Source organism: Panthera leo, chromosome C2, assembly GCF_018350215.1.
Source record: "Panthera leo isolate Ple1 chromosome C2, P.leo_Ple1_pat1.1, whole genome shotgun sequence".
In the NCBI taxonomy this organism is placed as follows: domain Eukaryota; kingdom Metazoa; phylum Chordata; class Mammalia; order Carnivora; family Felidae; genus Panthera; species Panthera leo.
The window spans coordinates 112,454,281-112,474,743 of NC_056687.1; the positions used below are offsets into that span (position 1 = coordinate 112,454,281).

Consider the following 20,463-nt stretch of genomic DNA (forward strand, 5'->3'; position numbering starts at 1 on the left):
GATGCTTATACAGCTTACTGCCCCACCAGTAGTAAAGCCCTTTGTCTCTGACCCAGGAGTCTCACATGTTTTGCCATCATCCATGGAACATTAACAGTGTAACTTATTAGCTTTTAAGTAGATTAAGATAAAATCCAAGCCCTTTATGTATGTGTGTATAATTTAATCTCACAAAATTCACAAAATAAATACTACTTTAGCCCCCTGTTACCACCTTAGGAGCTATATTATTTCACTAATCCTTTATATTTTAGGAGACCTTTAATTCCTTCTTCTCTTGGCAATACAAACAATATTTAAAAATTTATTAAATTTTTATCTTAAAACAGTATTCCTAATGTAAGGGAATGATATTTTTGTACAAGCCAAAAAAAGGTGGGTTTTTTTCTGCCAAAATATTTCCAGAATTTTTACATTTTTCACCAGTTTATAAAAAAGAACACATAGCAAAATTTTTCCTTTCTCCTGATCTTACACATTCTTCCAGGCCAGACACAAGAGCCATTTCTCCAACAAATGTTCCCTTAATAGCTAAATATAATCTCTCCTTAGCCCTTGAATTCTCCACATCCAAAGGTACGTCATCTCCCCTTCTAGACTGTCAATTCTCTAAAGGCAATTTCTACTTATGATTCCCCTTTGCTACTTCACAGCTTTGAACATGGTGCGTTGCAACAAGTAAGAAGTACTAGCTAAGGATCTATCTTTATACCTTTAAAAAAGGTGATCTTCAATAGTGAAATACAATATGAAATCTTAATGGATTTTTACAAAGGATATTTGTGGCATACTGAGACATTCAGATTTTTAAAAATCTTTGTTGTTACTGCCTGACAGCAGAATTAATGTTTTCCCACTCCCTAAGTAAGTCAAAGAAAAAACTAGTGAGGTAATGTATATTTCCCAATGCATTACTCCAACATGTATATTGGCTTTAGCTGAATGTTCTTACATTTTGAGGGTAAGAAATGTATATTTTCATCATGTTTTCCCACTCAACAGCACAAGATGACATCACAATGCAGATTCTTATCACATCTATTCTGCCATTACAGCCTATGTCTAACTTCCTTCTCTCCAGTCCCCTCTCTCTTCAATGCACTCTCCTACCAGATGAATCTTCCTCATGTCCTATTTTCTCCATACCATGACTCTTCACACAAACTTTCAGTGATTCTCCACTGAGCATAATATAAATCAGAACTCCTTGAGTACCTGGCACTTAAAGTCAACACCTTCAATACACACCTTGCCTACCTCTTTTTCTACATGAAAACATTACTTCAGTCACATTGACCTACTTCCTATCCCACACATATCCCTTGCATTTCCCTGCTTCCATTTCCATCCATGGGATGGAATTCACTTCCTTTACTATACATCCAAATCTTACTCATTCTTCAAGAGCAAAAACTGAGCCATCTCTGCCATGTTGCTTTTCCTAACATTCTGGTTAGGAATACTGCCTCTATTCTCACATTTTTCCCTGTGGTGCCATAATAAATTTACATTATTTCATATTATCTTCCCTTACTGGAGGTGTAATTGTGATATATAAAGAAATGTTGGCACTTCACTGAATGTCATCTTTCAAAGTTTTCCCTTAGGGAGTATTCCAATAATGCTGTATATTTCCAGGGTTCTTCCCTGGTAACCATGACCCCAGCTGCACTGAAAAGTCAGTCACTTTATTTTACAACTTCTGGTTTTTATAAAAGAGAAAAAAATATCCAACCCAATCTCTTATCCTCTTTCCCAAATCAGCTTCCAATAATTTTTGGATGTTTCTTTGAAATATATATATGTATCTTTTGCCAAAGGGAAAATGTTAGTCATCATTGAGGACATTCAAAATAATGCATCAGAAGTTTTAAAAGCATATACTCCTTGCTACGATTGAAAAAGAAAGTCATCTTCCTTTAGATTAATTGATAAAGGAATAAGTGGTCCATAAAATAATTAGCCATTTATTTTAGTAACTGGAAGTTCAAATCACCCTACAGAGTCCTTTAAGGTTTACTTCCATCATTTTTGGCAATGGCTTAGTTAGTAGTTTTCTCACCAAAAAATATTTTTTCCAACTCAGAAGACATGAAAATGTGAAACATTTTGTAATATTTCAGAAACTGTGCAATAATTAGAAAGCGCAACCCACTGCCTGAAGTTGCAGGCAAATGTAGTTGCAAATCTTTCTTCTGTGGCCAAAACAGCAGTGGAGATTTTTACTGTGGAAGGTTTAATATGAATTCCTCAACATTTCTGCCACTTCTAAAAGCAACACAAGGGTTCTGTGGTCAGCTGGGTTGAATATATTATATGTTACACATCTGTGTATGTATGTCTAGAAGGCCACTGTCAAGTCCATCCTCAGAAAGAAAATTAGCAGTGGTACATCTGTATTAAATAAAGCCTAACTTCATTGCCTTTCTCAGAAGAGCTGTGGAAAGATAATATACTTCTTCTGCCATTTCCATTTGGTTCCATTTGTGGAAACCAGGTTTCTTCCAGCTTTTAAATGGTTACTAAGTCTACAGGAGCAAAAAACAAATAAAAAACAGTAAGCTAACAACACTTTTAGCAAAACCCCTTGATTTTCCATGAAATGTTACTGAAAAAAATCTAACAAAATTATTTTTGATTACTTCTGATTTCTCCACAGAAAATGTTAATTTTATACATCATTTTAAAATCAATTTATTTAAGTAACTATACAAAGAAACTTAGTGAAAGGTTTCGTTATGAATCTTGCATTTTATATTTCCAATAACATTGATAATATGAATAAATTATAATAAAATATAGAAATAACAATTTAAAGTCTTTATGGAAACTCCTATTTTGTATTTACTTTATTTTGACATGCTTTTGTTCATAGTATGCCCTGTCACTGTCTATCCCCTTACCCAACTTTTTTATTTCTTCATTGCCCTTACCTGATATAATATTAGATATTCCTTTATTTTATCTGCATTTTCACCAGGATGTTAGCCCCTGATGGCAGGAAGTTTATCTTCCTGCACACAGTATTCCTAGCAATGAGACCAGTGCATATAGGTCCTCAATAAATATTTACTAAATGTATAGATTATTTACTTAATTTACAGTAAGTCCTACTTGCCATAAATGTGTACACCATATCAGAAACTGGGCTATAATCTTGTAATAGGGATTCATAACTGAGTGCTCCTAAAATTATATAGAAAATATACATTTTGTGATTTTTATGAGATTCTCTGAACAACATGTAAACCCCCAAGAGGACAGAAGGTTATTGCTATAAGGGGAAAAAATGACGAAAAAGTATCCACTATGCCAGGAAACATCTGGATTTGAGGAATGGGGGAAAACCAGACAAAGGGACTTCAGGACATAGGGAAAAGCACTGCAGCACCTTCTTCTCAATAATCCCCAGTGACCTTTTCCTGGACATTCAGGACCAGAACAGGAAACATTATCATGATAGAGACACATAGAAAAGAGTTCAAAAATCCTAGAACATAGTTTTATATGCTCAGATGAGTTCCCTTTATCTGTCTCTGACACAGGCATCGAACTAAAACACTGAAAATAGCTACTACATTATGAAGCCCCAAATCCTCAACTGCTGGAATCCCAAAATTTAGTTTATATTAACTATTTGTCTATTTCACATCACACTATAATTCATTAGTGTTTCTGGGACTTTTGAACTTATGTCTTTAAAGGGTGAAATTTGTTTTGGCCAATATGCTGCCATGGGAGTTTTGGCAAATGTTAAGAAAAATAATTCATAAAGTGTCAGAGTGAAAACAAATCTCTAATCCTATATAAGCAATAAAATCTAGGCAAAAAAATCTCATTGGACACCAGAAAACAAATTATCCATTCAAGCACTGCAAGTAGTGAAAGTTAACTACTCTTTTTTAAGTAACTAAAGCATCACTTTAGTTCAATCCATGCAAAAATTTACACATTTTCAACAAAAATTTAAATTTACATATCAATTCATAAAACAGGATAATGTTAATCCCCTGCAACCACAAAAGCAGTATGGCTTTCAGAGGTGAATTCCTTATTTATGGCTTAGGAGAAGATTCTGACTAAAATCTTATCCTAAATGTAGATCTGGAGCTTTTTGAATGCAGGAATTTTTAATTCATCTTTTTACAACCTCAGTGTCTAGGACACAGAGTGGCTCCATGGATACTGAATTAATGAATGAATTCTCAGAAGTCATGAGCTTTTCCTATTCAAACATACTGTTAAAACAAATCCCCCAACTATTTTTCTTACTAAAACAAATGCTGTAAAATAGGATATAGAGTAGGACTTAGGTGTATGTTCACACTGTCTTCCTTCCCGATGAATTGAATCATTTGAATTCAGTTAACCATCCCTACCTTTCAATTACCACAGTGCACACTGAACCCATGTTCAGAAAGAATAGGGCCTGATTTATTCAAATGTTATCTCATTCCCTTTGCCAAAAGTTTCACTGGGCTTACTTCTTTTTGTTTGTTTGTTTGTTTACCTTTCCCTTAGGTTATTTATTTGCACCAGTAACAGAACTTCTTCAAGTTGGCTTTAAGGAATAAGGATATCTTTTATTTCACCTTTGATTTGTCTAATAGGTAGGGCTGTGTTCATGCTGGTCAGTTAAGCACTTCAACGGTGTTACCAAGGACTGAGACATTTTGCATCTTTCCACAAGGAAATCATCAGTGTCAACTTAGCAAGACATCAAGGTCATTATAAAAGCTGTAAGCAAGCATGACAATTTCAAGAGGAAATAAAGAATACTCTGAAGAGAAACTTTTCCCAAAATGCTAACAGCAGGCTTATCCTAATGTTTCATTGGCCCTGATTATGTCATATTTCTTATCTAATTACATGTTCCATATTCTCCTGGTTATAATACTAAACTTTTTTGTTTTGGGGTTTTTTGGGGTTTTTTTTGTGTTGTTGTTGTTTTGTTTGTTTGTTTTGCTTGTTGTTAGTTTTTTTTCCTCAGATAAGCTTTAATATCTCTTGGTACTAGTTAGTAAAATGATAGCACTTGGCCTTGAAATTATAGACCTTTCTAATATTTATGAAGAAATACCAACAAGATTTTTTTTTAAAAAAAGGACAGGGGCATCTGAATGGCTCAGTCAGTTCAGCATCCAACTTTGGCTCAGGTCATGATCTCACAGTTTATGGGTTCCAGCCCCGCATGGCGCTCTGTGCTGACAGCTCAGGGCCTAAAGCCTGCTTCAGATTCTGTCTGTCTCTCTCTCTCTGCCCCGCCCCACTCATGCTCTATCTCTGTCTCTCAAAAATGAAAAAAACATTAAAAAAAATTTTAAGATGTATCTTCATTTTTTAAATTTTATTTCTTTAATTTACATCCAAATTAATTAGCATATAGTACAACAATGATTTCAGGAATAGATTCCTTAATGCCCCTTACCCATTTAGTCCATCCCCCTCCCACAACCCCTCCAGTAACCCTCTGTTTGTTCTCCATATTTGAGACTCCTATGTTCTGTCCCCCTCCTCCTGGTTTTTATATTATGTTTGCTTCCCTTCCCTTATGTTCATCTGTTCTGTGTCTTAAAGTCCTCACATGAGTGAAGTCATCTGATATTTGTGTTTCTCTGACTAATTTTGCTTAGCATAATACCTTCCAGTTCCATCCACGTAGTTGCAAGTGGCAAGACTTCATTCTTTTTGATTGCCGAGTAATACTACATTGTATATATATATACCACATCTTCTTTATCCATTCATCCACCAATGGACATTTGGGCTCTCTCCATACTCTGGCCATTGTTGATAGTGCTGCTCTAAACATTGGGGTGCATTTGCCCCTTCAAAACAGCATACCTGTATCCTTTGGATAAATACCTAGTAGTGCAATTGCTGGGTCCTACTGTGGTTCTAGTTTTAATTTTTTGAGGAACGTCCATACTATTTTCCAGACTGGCTGCACCAGCTTGCATTGCCACCAACAATGCAAAAGAGATCCTCTTTATCCTCATCCTCACCAACATCTGTTGTTGCCTAAGTTGTTAATGTTAGCCATTCTGACATGTGGAAGGTGGTATCTCATTGTGGTTTTGATTTGTATTTCCCTGATGATGAGTGATGTTGAGCATTTTTTCACGTGTTGGTTGGCCATCTGGATGTCTTCTCTGGAGAAGTGCCTATTCATGTCTTTTGCCCATTTCTTCACTGGATTATTTGGTTTTTGGGTGTTGAGTTCCATAAGTTCTTACAGATTTTGGATACTAACGCTTTGTCTGAAAGTCATTTGTAAATATCTTCTCCCATTCTGTTGGTTGCCTTTTAGTTTTGCTGATTGTTTCCCTCGCTGTGTAGAAGGTTTTTATTTTGATCAGGTCCCAGTAGTTCATTTTTGCTTTTGTTTCCCTTGCCTCCAGAGACGTGTTGAGTAAAAAGTTGCTGCAGGCAAGATCAAAGAGGTTTTAGCTTGTTTTCTCCTCAAGGATTTTGATGGTTTCCTGTCTTACATTTAGGTCTTTCATCCATTTTGAGTTTATTTTTGTGTATGGTGTAAGACAGTGGTCCAGGTTCATTCTTCTGCATGTCACTTTTCCCAGCACCACTTGCTGAAGAGACTGTTTTTATTCCATTGGATATTCTTTCCTGCTTTGTCAAAGATTAGTTGCCATATGTTTGTGGGTCCATTTCTGGGTTCTCTATTCTGTTCCATTGACCTGAGTGTCTGTTTTTGTGCCAGTACCATACTGTCTTGATGATTACAACTTTGTAGTATAACTTGAAGTCCGGGATTGTGATGCCTCCAGCTTTGGTTTTCTTTTTCAAGATTGCTTTGGCTATTCAGGGTCTTTTCTGGTTCCATACAAATTTTAGGATTATTTGTTCTAGCTCTGTGAAAAATCCTGGTGTTATTTTATAGGAATAGCATTGAATATGTAGATTGCTTTGGGTAGTATCAACGTTTTTAACACTATGTGTTCTTCCTATCCAGGTGCATGGAATCTTTTTCCATTTTTTTGTGTCTTCTTCGATTTCTTTCATAAACTTTCTATAGTTTTCAGTGTATAGATTTTTCACCTTTTTTGTGCAACTGTAAATGGGATCGATTCCTTGATTTCTCTGTTGCTTCATTGTTGGTGAAGAGGAATGCAACCAATTTCTGTGCATTGATTTTATATCCTGCAACTTTGCTGAATCCATGAATCAGTTCTAGCAGTTTTTTGGTGCAATCTTTTGGGTTTTCCACATAGAGTATCATGTCATCTGCAAAGAGTGAAAGTTTGACCTGGTCCTGGCCAATTTGGATGCCTTCTATTTCTTTGTGTTGTCTGACTGCCAAGGCTAAGACTTCCAATACTACGTTGAATAACAGTGGCAAGAGTGGACATCCCCGTTTTGTTCCTGACCTTAGGGGGAAAGCTCTCAGTTTTCCCCCATTGAGGATGCTATTAGTGTTGGGTCTTTTGTATATGCCTTTAATGATCTTGGGGTATGATCACTCTATCCCTACTTTCTTGAGGGTTTTTATCAAGAAAGGATGCTGTATTTTGTCAAATGCTTTCTCTGCATCTATTGAGAGGATCATATGGTTCTTGTCCTTTCTTTTATTGATGTGATGAATCATGTTAATTGTTTTGCGGATATTGAACCAGCCCTGCATCCCAGGTATAAATCCCACTTGGTTGTGGTGAATAATTTTTTTAATGTATTGTTGAATCCGGTTGGCTAATATCTTGTTGAGGACTTTTGCATCCATGTTCATCAGGGAAATTGGTCTATAGTTCTCCTTTTTAGTGTGGTCTCTGTCTGGTTTTGTAATCAAGGTAATGCTGGCTTCATAGAAAGAGTATTGAAGTTTTCCTTCCATTTCTATTTTTGGAATAGCTTCAAGAGAATAGATGTTAACTCATCCTTAAATGTTTGGTACAATTCCCCTGGAAAGCCATCTGGCCTTGGACTCTTGTTTTTTGGCAGATGTTTTATTACTAATTCGATTTCCTTACTGGTGATGGGTCTGTTCAAATTTTCTATTTCTTCCTGTTTCACTTTTGGTAGTGTATATGTTTCTAGGAATTTGTCCATTTCTTCCAGATTGCCCATTTTATTGGTGTATAATTGCTCATAATATTCTCTTATTACTGTTTTTATTTCTGCTGTGTTGGTTGTGATCTCTCCTCTTTCATTCTTGATTTTATTTATTTGGGTCCTTTCCTTTTTTTTTGATCAAACTGGCTAGTAGTTTATCAATTTTGTTAATTCTTTCAAACAACCAGCTTCTGGTTTCATTGATCTGTTCTGTTTTTTTTGTTTTTGTTTTTGTTTTTTTAGTTTCTATAGCATTAATTTCTGCTCTAATCTTTATTATTTCCTGTTTTCTGCTGGTTTTGGGTTTTATTTGGTGTTCTTTTTCCAGCTCTTTAAGGTGTAAGGTTAGGTTGTGTACCTGAGATCTTTTCTCCGTTAGAAAGGCCTGGATGGTTATATACTTTCCTCTTATGACCACTTTTGCTGTGTTCTAAAGGCTTTAGGTTGTGGTGTTATCACTTTCATTGGCCTCCATATACTTTTTTATTTCTGTTTAACTTCCTGGTTAGCCCATTCATTTTTTAGTAGGATGTTCTTCAGTCTCCAAGTATTTGTTACCTTTCCAAATTTTTTCTTGTGATTGACTTTGAGTTTCATAGCATTGTGGTCTGAAAATATGCATGGTATGATCTCGATCTTTTTGTACTTGCTTAGGGCTGATTTGTGTCCCAGATGTGGTCTATTCTGGAGAATTTTCCATGTGCATGGGAGAAGAATGTACATTCTGCTGCTTTAGAATGAAATGTTCTGAATATATCTGTTAAGTCCATCTGGTCCAGTGTGTCATTCAAAGCCATTGTTTCCTAGTTGATTTTTTGATTAGATGATCTGTCCACTGCTGTGAGTGGGGTGCTGATGTCTCCTACTCTTATGGTATTACTATTGATGAGTTTCTTTATCTTTCTGATTAGTTGATTTATATATTTGAGTGCTTTCAAGTTTGGCGCATAAATGTTTACAATTGTTAGGTCCTCTTGGTGGATAGATCCCTTGATTATGATATAATGCCCTTCTACATCTCTTGATACAGTCTTTATTTTAAAGTCTAGGTTGTCTTATATAACTAGGGCTACTCCGGCTTTCTTTTGTTGACCATTAGCATGATAGATGGTTCTCCATCCCCTTACTTTCAATCTTTGGGTCTAAAGTGGGTCTCTTATAAACAGCAAATAGATGATCTTGTTTTCTTATCCATTCTGTTACCCTATGTCTTTTGACTGGAGCATTGAGTCCATTGACATTTAGAGTGGGTACTGTAAGATATGAATTTACTGTCATTATGATGCTTGCAGAGTTGGAGTTTTTGGTGGTGTTCTCTGGTCCTTTCCAATCTTTGTTGCTTTTGGTCTTTATTTATTTTTTGTTTGTTTGTTTTCATCTTTTCTCCCCTCAGAGAGTCCCCCTTAAAATTTCTTGCAGGGCTGATTTAGTGGTCACAAACTTCTTTAATTTTTTTCTGTCTGGGAAACTTTTTATCTCTCCTTCTATTTTGAATGACAGCCTTGGTGGATAAAGAATTATTGGCTGCATATTTTTCTGATTCAGCACATTGACTATATCCTGCCATTCCTTTCTGGCCTGCCAAGTTTCTGTGGATAGGTTTGCTGCAAACCTGATCTGTCTTCCCTTGTAGGTTAAGACTTTTTTTCCCTTGCTGCTTTCATGATTCTCTCCTTGCCTTAGTATTTTGTGAATTTGACTATGATACGCCTTGCTGATGGTAGGTTTTTGGTGAATCTAATGGGGGTCCTCTGTGCTTCCTGGATTTTGATGTCTGTGTCTTTCCCCAGGTTAGGAAAATTTTCTGCTATGATTTGCTCACATAAGCCTTCTACCCCTATTTCTCTCTCTTCCTCTTCTGGGACCCCTATGATTCTGATGTTGTTCCTTTTTAATGAGTGACTGATTTCTCTGATTCTTAAATTGTGCTCTTTTGCCTTAGTCTCCCTCTTTTTTCCTGCTTCATTATTCTTCAGAAGTTTCTCCTCTATATCTCTGAATCTCTGCTCTGCCTCATCCATCCTTGCCACTGCAGCATCCATTCGAGATTGCAGCTCAGTTATAGCATTTTTATTTTATCCTGACTAGCTTTTACTTCTTTTATCTCCACATAAAGGGATTCTAATCTATTTTTGGCTCCAGCTAGTATTCTTATTATAGTGATTCTAAATTCTGTTTCAGACATCTTGCTTGTATCTGTGTTAAGTCCCTGACTCTCATTTCTTCCTGCTCTTTATTTTGGGGTGAATTCCTTCGTTTCATCATTTTGAAGGAAGAAAAGGAATTAATGAAGTAAAAAAAATAAAATTATAAAAATATTAAAATTAAAATCTTAAGAACAAACACACTCACACAAATTGAACAAATGATGCTAGATCCTAGGTGTGTTTGGGTCTGGGTGTTGAAAGGGGCTTGAAAGACTAGAGAAAAAGGGGGAAAGGAAAAAAGGAAAAAAAAGGAAATCATTTGAAAATTTGAATAAATGAATACACTGAAGTAGACTAAAAATCAAATGAGGGAAGTAAAATAGAATTTGAGAAAAAATACAGAAAAGTAAAACATATAGAAAAAATTAAAGAAAAATATTTTTAATAAAAATGATTTTTTTCTTTCTGTATTCAAGAAAAAGAAACAAAAAAGAGAAAAAAATTTTAAAAAGAAAGAAAATTGAATAGATGGACCAGCGAACAGTTTGAAATATGACTGAAATTACTTTGTTTTCCCCTAGAAGTCAGACTATGAAGCTCTTTATAGTCCATAAACTAAGCAGGTGGAGAAACTTGTGTTCCTGAAGAGCGAGGTTGGCCCAGTTGGGCAGGGCTTAGTGTAATGGCTCCGTTCTCCACAGATGGAGCTGCTTAGCTTACCGAGGTGGATTGTTGTGGTGCTTGTAGGTGTGTATGCACATGCTCAGGAGTGGTGAAAATGGAGTCACCCAGCTACCCAGTATCTAGTATCAGCACTCTGTTCTCCCCAGTCAGCAATCATGCACCCGTCCTTTGTCTCCGGCTTTTGTCCACTCCCTGCTCTTACACAGTCTGTGACCAAGCCCCAGGCAGCACCTCCCTCCTGAGTTTTGTCTCCCATGTGGCTGTTTTTCCCAACCCCTTACTTCCAAGGGACTGCTTTGATCCATTCTGCCCCTCTACAGGAGGGTCTCACCTACCCAGGAAAGTTTGTTGGACCGTGCCACTGCCAATGCCCAGAGACTGTGGCCGGGTGCCAGCCTGCCCCAGAAAAAGTTCATGAAATGGTGTAGCAGCAGCATTTCAGGGATTAAGGAAAATCACAACTCACATCTGGCACCAGGCTTCTCCCTTAATGACACTGTTCCAGCACCAGTGAATGTGGTTGTTCTCCAGGTCCACCAGGGCCTTGCCTTTGGGGGACCCACACAGCCTCTACCAGGTGTCCTCCCAGCAGGGTAACCACCTCTCCCCGTGTGGCCTGAAGAACTCAGGACTCCACTCTGCTCCTGGTGACTCGCCCTTCCCACCAGAGTGCCACCACCACGTATCGAGCTGCAGAGTTTCAGGCTCTGTGGTCCCCCTGTTTATAGTCTTAATGGAACTTCAACCCTCTCCTTTCTCCTTCTCCCCTTTTAGTTCAGTCCCTGTGGCTCTTTCCACTTTTCTACTTTATCTCCAGCTGCTTTTGGGGGGGAGGGTGCTTTTCCCGTATTCTTCTCCCCCTCCCTGTCTCCATCCTTTCTCCACACTCAAAAGTGGCTCCCTGCCCTCCGCAGCTTCTTTCTCCCCCAGTTCACCTCTCTGCACCATGTACCTGCTTAGTTCTGTGGTTCAGGTTGGGCAGATTGTTGTTTTAATCCTCAGATCAGTTTTCTAGGTGTGCAGGATGGTTTAATGTTGGTCTGGCTGTATTTCATGGACGTGAGACACACAAAACTTCCATGCTGTTCCACCATCTTGGTTCCTCCAAAGACATAACTTCTTTTATTGCAGCTATTATTTTGATTCATAATTTCCATGTTAGAGTTAATGCTAACAAAGGAACTTGGTAAAATAACTGAACTTCAGCAATGGTTCCATATTATAAAAATAACCTTTAGTCCCTAAAGTATTTGTAATTCTGATTGATTGGCCTATTTTATAACTTTTTATCCTGGTAACAGTATTTATACTGACATCACTGTTTTCAAAAATATATTATAGTTTGTGACTTTTTCAGGCCACAAAAGGTTAATTGACACTCCCTTCTTTTCCCACATGCATGAAGGTAAAAACAAATAATACATGAGTCTTTGAATATCTTCTTTAAAAAAAAAAAGAGAGAAACTATTTCCAGACAAAAACTGGGATTTGACAACAACAAACTCAAAATAAATACTATTGGGAGTTTTCCAGGAAGAAGAAAAAAAATTCCAGAAGGAATTCTCCCTCTCTCTCTGCCCCTCCCCTGCGTACTTGCACACTTGCTCTCTCCCCCCCCCCAAAATAAATATTTTTTAAAAGCCTAACTATGTGCTCCTAATGAGAAAGAGTATACAAACACCAAAAGAAAACTAACTTTGCTACACTAATATGGGATAAGATCTATTTTAAGGCAAGAAACATTCCTAAAGATAATAAGCAATCTTTGGGGCACCTGGGTGGCTCAGTTGGTTAAGCATCTGACTTTGGCTCAGGTCATGATCTCATGGTTTATGAGTTTGAGCTCTGCATGAGGCTGTCTGCTGCCACCACAGAGTCTGCTTCGGGTCCTCTTTCCCCCCACCCCACCCTTCCCCACCCTTCTCTCTAAATAAATAAATAAATATTTTTAAAAGCAATCTTTAATAGTAACAAAATATCCCACCCACCAGGAAGGTATAAAAATTGCATTGTATACACCTACTAATAAAGCTAAAAATGGACAGATTTAAAAAGAGTAATATACAAATCTGCATTCAAGGAGGGGGAATTTAACACATCTAATTTGGTAACTCTTAAAAAAAAACCGTCCAGAAAATTAGTAAAGCTAGATATTCTGAGCAACACAATTAACAAAATGAAAATACTTTTATGTTAAAATGTACCAAAGGATGATAGAATACACAATTTTGGCAAATGTATATGGAACATTTACAAAAATAAATTCTATTGGAGCCAAAAAGCCAAACCCAACAAATCTAAAGGGATTTCAATAATCCAAATATATTATTTGATTATAGTGGAATGAAGATAGAAATCAGTAACAATAAATATAAAATCTTCAAATTTCTAGAAATTAAGCAACATATTTACATAATTAATGAGTAAAAGATGAGTCATAGTGCCTAATAAAATATTTGAGCTGAAAAATAACCGAAATATAGTATTTTGAGACATCATTTAGTTATTACTGTGCTGAGATGGAAATTTATAATTTAAATTCATAATTAAGAAACTGAAAAATCTGAAAATCAATTGTTTAGGTATTCATCACAAGAAGTAAGAAGATGAAACTATATTAAACTCAAGAAAAAGTATAGAAGAAAAAATAAGTAATAATAAAGAAAATAAATTATAAAAGTACAAAAATAAATGAAACAGAAAATATACGCAATAGAAAATAAATGTTAAAAAATTAATTTTTTGGAAAGAGAAATGAATTGATAGTCTCCTAGCAAGATTAAGCAATGAAAAACAGAGAAACCACGAATAACTTATTTCAGGAACAAAACAGGGAACATTACCATAGGTCTCAGACACAGGAAAAACATTTGATAAAATGTCAGACTACAGGGGGGAAAATAACTTCCAGGCAAACTAGGAATAAAAGAAATGTTTCTGTAACAAAGAATATTGACCTAAAAATGGAAATTATTAATAAAGAGAAGGAATTACCTTAAACTGATAAAGAGTATGTATAAAAAACTGTCATAAAAATGATACTTAAGTGTGAAATATTGAAAACTCCCCCCTGACTTTGGGAATGGATGAGTAAACATCTCCCACTATCACCATTTGTATTCAATATGGCACTGTACATTGTATCGAGTATGTATATGTATGTATATGTATAATAAGGATAAACGATGGACAGCATCAGTAGTTGTATAGATGAATAAAGTCATACAGTGAAATACCATGCTGCCACAAAAAGTAACAAACATGCTGTGCAAAACAGTAGGATTGAATCTCACAAACATGGTCATGAACTAAAGAAGTCAGGTACAGAAAGGCTTACAGTGCTTGATTCCATTTTTATAAAAGTAAAAATTTTGTAAAAATAATTTGGTGAATTAGGATAATAGTTACCTTGGTGGCAGCAATCACTAGGAAGGAGACAAGTGGGAGTTCTGGAATGACAGATTAGTGTTCTATTTCTTGATCTGAGAATTGATTACATGGGTTTACTCTTATAATTTGTGCTCCTCTCTTTCTTTTTTTTTTTAATGTTTATTTATTTATTTTGAGAGAGAGAGAGAGAGTGGGGATGGGGCAGAGAGAGGGAGAGAGAGAATCCTAAGCAGGTTGTGCACTGTCAGTGCAGAGTCCAACAGAGGACTAGATCTCACGAACCCATGAGATGATGACCCAAGCCAAAATCAAGAGTCAGACGCTTAACCGACTGAGCCACCCAGGAGCTCCCCTCTCTTTTTAAATAAAATATTTAGAAACAAAAATGTATAATATCTATTAGGAATGCTGGGTCTTTCAGAAAATAAATAAATAAAAATGTTTGTTATTATAGAAGACAGATTAAATTTTATGAGACAATTTATTGAATTATTATCCAATTTACATTTTACAAGTATGTTTTACAGACATTTTGTGGTGATCAAAATAAACAATGACTATGTTGTACAAATGTAGTCACCATTTAATAACAACTGAGAAAATTGAGAAAAGCTATAAACTTGGTCACAAATAACTTTAGATGACCTTTTAAGTCTTCCTTATTATTTCTTACCCTGGGAGTCTAGTCTTAAAAATGGATTGGAAATGACTTTCTTTTTCTAGTAATGAGAAGAAAAAATGTACAGAAGTCTTCCCTGTCCACAGTTTCATTTTCCACGGTTTTGCATTCCATGGTTTCAGTTACCCACGGTCAACCATTATCTGGATGGAGATAGATGATCCTCCTGACATACCATCAGAAAGTCAACAGGAGTTTTACACTATGTCACAATGCCTACGTCATTCACCCCATCTCATCATGTAGGCATTTTATCATCTCACATCATCACAAGAAGAAGGATGAGTACAGTACAATAAGATAATTTGAGAGAGAAAACACATTTATAAAACTTTTATTATAGTATATTATAATTGTGCTATTTTATTATGTCTTAGTTGTTAATCTCTATGCTTAATTTATAAATTAAACTTTCATAGGTTTCTATGTATAGAAAAATATGGTGCATATAGGGTTTGGTATACTATCTGGTTTCATCAGCTGGAGGTTTGGGAACATATCACCCACAGATAAGGGGGGGACTACTGTAAAGTTTAGATCTGCTAGCTGGTGGAGGCAACAGAAATCTTTGAAGTGTGGACAAGGTGAGCTAAGTCACTCCCCTAATGAGAATCCCAGCACTTCACTAATCTCGTTTTGTCTTGCGTATAAGGAAAAACACACGCACACACAACAGGACAACAATCCTCAATACACTGTTTAGTAATGACAGTGAGCACAAACAGAAATACAGAGTTAAAAAAAAACTTTGTTTTTCTATTTTGATGGAGATCATTGTAGGTTATGAGAAGTCTATGAAGGGTTGTGAGATAAACAGAAAGCATGAGAAGTGCAGATTTCTGTTGAAGCGGTTGGGGTCTAAGTTGGATGGGGTTTCTCATCTACCACATTACATCACTTCTGGTAGTATCGAATTTATATTTACTAAGCACCACAAAATTTTTGTGGCAGACTTCTTTTGCCCACTCTAACACAGAAACATATGAAAACTGATCAAATGTTTGGCTTAACCTAGAAGCATAACAGTCCATTTAGATGCACAGAAAAAGACATACGAACATGCATATAAAAATAACGAACTGTTTTGGCAGTGCGCCTGGCAGTCCTCCGGATCCCTCTCTCGCTTCAACAGCGTTTGGACGGAACAGACCCAGGGACGGCCCTTCTACCAGCCTCTGACCACCCTCCAACCTTTTTTCCAGTCACAACGTCGGGAGCCATCTTTTTGCCCACCCTCTGCCCCTGGGGCCAGCCAACACCCGATTTTGAACTTGGTTCCTCATTACCGACCAACCATGAGCTCCCAGATTCGTCAGAGTTTGTTCCACAGAGGTGGAGGCCGCCGTCAACCGCCTAGTCGGCAAGCACCTGCGAGCCTCCTACACCTACCTTTCTCTGGGCTTCTAGTTCCACCGTGGCTCTGGAGGGCGTGGGCCGCTTCTCCCGCGGGGTGGCTGAGGAGAAGCCGGAAGGCGCGGAGCGTCTTTTGAGGACGCAAAACCAGCGCAGCAGCTGCGCCCTCTTCCGGGACGTGCACGCGCCGTCCCAAGATGTGTGGGGTAAAACTCTGGACGCTGTGGAAGCCGCCCGGCTGGTGGAGAAGAACCTGAAGCAGGTCTTTTGGATCTTCCTGCCCTGAGTTCTGCCCGTGCAGACCCCCATCTCTGTGACTCTGGAGAATCACTTCCTAGATGAGGTGAAACTCATCAAATGGGCGACCATCTGACTAATCTCCGCAGGCTCTCCGGCCTCCAGGCTGGCCTGGGTGAGTATCTCTTTGAAAGGCTCACCCTCGAGCACGACTAGAAGTCTCTGGAGCCCAGCAGCTTTTGAGAGGGTCCCTCTGACATCCCCCAGGTGCCAGGGCTTGTGCCCGAGTCTCTCCTTGCAGCCACTAGGCAGCTTTTTAACCACCTGTAGCCCTCTCCCAAGCCGTGGACCAAATGAAAACAATGAAGCTTTTTGCAGCAAAAAAAAAAAAAAAAAAAAAAAAAAAAAAAAACCCAAAAAACAAAAAACAAAAAAAACCCCTGTTTTTTAACGTATCTGTTTCTGCCCAAAACAAGAAAAATTATAGAATAAAAAGGATTTTCCCCTGATATAATAAAAGACTTTCCCTCTCACCTCTTTTCTTCTCTTTCTCTCTCTCTCTCAAAAAAAAAAAAAAAAAAAAAAAAAAAAGATCTAATTTTACCCAAAGCAGAACTGGAATTTAGATGAGGGGAAGAGGGTAGACAAATAATACCATAAATTTAGAGAACACTATTGGAAAAATGCCTGGGATAAACAAATGGAGACTGTTGTTATGAATCAAATTGGGCAATTTAGCCATTTTTTCTATAAAGCATAAAAGATATCAGAGTGGGAAAAGCAATTAAGTCATTCTTAGAAGTTGAACCACAATAAAAATCATCCACAAGTATTCACACAATAAGTTTCCTTTTAGACAAAAAAATTTTAGAGAAAATATAGACATAATTTTAGAAAAATTTTTAAAAATATTAAAACCTTTGAATGATTTTTGTTGGATGTCTGGTGGGTGTTGAATAAGTGATATGGTAAATAATGATCTTGAGGTTTTATGGCGATAAACTTTGATGGGCTTTCTCAATAACCAAATATTAAAATGGTTTCAATAAACATTTATACATTGTATATGCAAAATACATTGCTACTAATTCTTCTTTAGTCAGTTATCTTTTATAGTAACCAAAATAAGAAAAATAAATTTTATTTTCACCTTTATTTGTACCATGTCCAACATTTTTAGGTGTGGGCATAGATCCAAGTTTCTGTCTGGTATATTTTTTCTACCAAAAGAACCACCTTTATAACTTCTTGTAGTGAAAGTTTACTGATAATGAATTCTCTTGTTTCTTTCCTGTCCATAAAGTCTACATTTTTTGTTTTCCAGTGGTAAAGTAACTGGGTGCCGATTTCTGGGGTGGTCATTTCCCCCCCTCTTTCAGCACTTTGAAAAATGACATTCCATCATCTTCAGGCTTAGAAAGTTTATGATAAAAATCTGCTTAAATTCTGGCCTTTGTTCCTCTGTATATAATGTGTCTTTTCCCCTCTCTGCCATCTAGATTTCATCTTTATCTTTGGTTTTTAATAGTTTAAGTATGATGTGTCTAGGGGTTCTCTCCCTCCTTTCCTCCCTCCTCCTTTTCTTCCTTTCTAGTATTTTATTCTAGTGAGTGTTCTATGAGATTTTCAGATCTATGATTTAAAGTTTTTCATTATTTGGGAGACATTCTAGCAATTATCAAATATTTCTTCTCCTCATTATTTTCTTTTTCATCCTGTGATTCCAAAAGCTCATATTTGAGACCATTTGACATTGCCCCATGGTTCTCAGATGCACTGGCTTTTCTCTCTTTCTCTATTTTAGTTTGAATACTTTGTTTTGACTTATCTTTTTCTTTGTTACTATAGCTTTATTTCTGGTATTTTTATTTGCTACTTGCTTACAGTTTCCATTTCTCTGCTAAAATTTTCCATATGTTCTTATAAATTAACCACCTTTTTAAACTTTTACACTAGAACTTTAACATATAAATCATAATTTTTTCTTTTTAATACCCTGCCTAATAGCTTCACCATCTGGGTTCTGCAGATTACATTGTCTCCCAACAGAAGGCTGTTTTCTCTTGCATTTTTTGTATCTTGTAATTTCTGGTTGAAAGCTGAGTATCATGTGTGGGAGAGTAAAGTCTGAGGTATATAGTATTTTATGTTTGGAATTGGACACACCTCCACTACATATTTAATGTGAAAAGTTGAGTCAGCATAATCAGGAGTTGCCTAGGGTTTGCGTGTTTCTAGTTCTGTTTACCTTAACCACACTATTGGCTTCACATTCCTCCAGCATTACCATGTACTTGAGGTTGAGGCTGAGTTTCTAAAAGACATTTTTCAGGGTTTCCTTTGCACTCTTGAGTTTAGTCTTTTCTGTGAACCTAAGCTTCAAAGAATGTCATTCTATCTTCTTGCCCTTCTCCCAATGATAGACTAGTGTTACTTGTCATTCATTGTTAGCTACCCTGTGATAGAAGGTGGGAATATTATCTTTACTTATTTCTTTATCCTCAGTCTTAGGCAAGATCTGTCCCTTTGTGCCTCACAAAAAAAAAAAAAAAAAAAAAAAAAAAAAAAAAAGAGCTTTCTTGGTAATTCTGCCTCTCAACCAGCAGAAGTAAATCTCTAGTGGTCTAGGTCAAGGGCAATTTCTTATTCTTCCTTCCAGAATAGAAGGTTTTTCTTTTTTCTTTTATTATTATCATTATTTTTTTAATTTCCTGTTTCCTCCACTAGCTTCAGGGGGCCTTCAACGAAAGAGATAATATGTGCTGCCCTTCCACCAGAGGTTTAAAGTTTTTGTTCCAAATAAGAGACAGGAAAAATGATCCAAACAGGGTTTCTATATCTCTCACTACTATTCTCCTACATTGACTTTCTGATAATCTGTCAGAAAGATCATCTCCTTCCAAACATTCATTGACTGTATGTAACTGAAACTAGGGAACATGCTAATCTCATCCCAAAGAGAATCCCAAAAATTTGACTCAAAAACAAACAAACAAAAAGCAAAAAAACACCACCCTCCTGAAACTAATAAGCATTAAAAAAGCTGGCAGGATAAAAGCTTAATATACAAAAGTCAATTGCTTCCCTATACATTAGTAATAAACAAGTTGAGTTTAAAATTAACACCACAGTATTATTTATACTAGCACCCAAAAGTAATGAAATATCTATGTATAAGTCTAACAAAATACGTCAAGATCTCTATGGATAAAACTATAAAACCCCAATGAATGAAATCAAAGACCTAATAAATGGAGAGATTTTCCATGTTTATGTATGGAATGACAATATTGTCAAGATGTCAGTTCTTTCCAGCATGATCTATAGATTCAATGCAATCCCAATCAAAATCCCAGCAAGTTCATGGATGTTGATAAACAGATTCTAACGTTTATATGGAGAGGCAAAATACCCAGAGTAGTCAGCACAATATTGATGGGGAAGAAAGTTGAAGGACTGATACTGCCCAACTTTAAGACTTCCTATAAAGTTACAGTAATCAAGTCAGTGTGGTATTGGGGAAAGAATAGACAGATCAATCAATGGCACAAAATTATAAGCCAAGAAATAAACCCACATAAATATTGTCAACTGATCATTGATTCCTTTGGAGTCAAGGCAATTCAATGGAGCAAATACGGCCTTTTCAATAAATGATGCTAGAATAACTGGGTATCTATATGCAAAAAAGAAAAAAAATCTAGACACAGACATGACACCCCTCCCACAAAAATTAACCCCAAATTGATCACAGACTGAAATGTAATATGCTTACTTATAAAACTTCTGGAAGATAATATAGAAGAAAACTTAGATGACCTTGGGTATGCCTATGACTTTGAAATATAACAAGGAGCATGATCCATGAAAGAAAGAATGGATACACTGAACTTATTAAAATTAAAA

General features: G+C 36.5%; 1 protein-coding gene and 1 pseudogene across 7 annotated transcripts in view; one reads left to right on the plus strand and one right to left on the minus strand.

Moving 5' to 3' along the window:
* Nucleotides 1-16,426, minus strand: part of LOC122198518 (arylacetamide deacetylase-like 2) — a 187,979-nt gene extending 171,553 nt beyond the window's left edge. For 5 of the 7 annotated variants that reach the window (XM_042903190.1, XM_042903188.1, XM_042903186.1 and 2 more), the window contains exon 1: nucleotides 16,357-16,426. The gene's annotated coding sequence lies outside the window, so the exon portion shown is untranslated. The remainder of the gene's footprint in view (nucleotides 1-16,356) is intronic. The other 2 variants (XM_042903189.1, XM_042903191.1) reach the window with 2 other exon arrangements.
* Nucleotides 16,263-16,882, plus strand: LOC122198520 (annotated as a pseudogene).
* The last annotated feature ends 3,581 nt before the right edge of the window (nucleotides 16,883-20,463 follow it).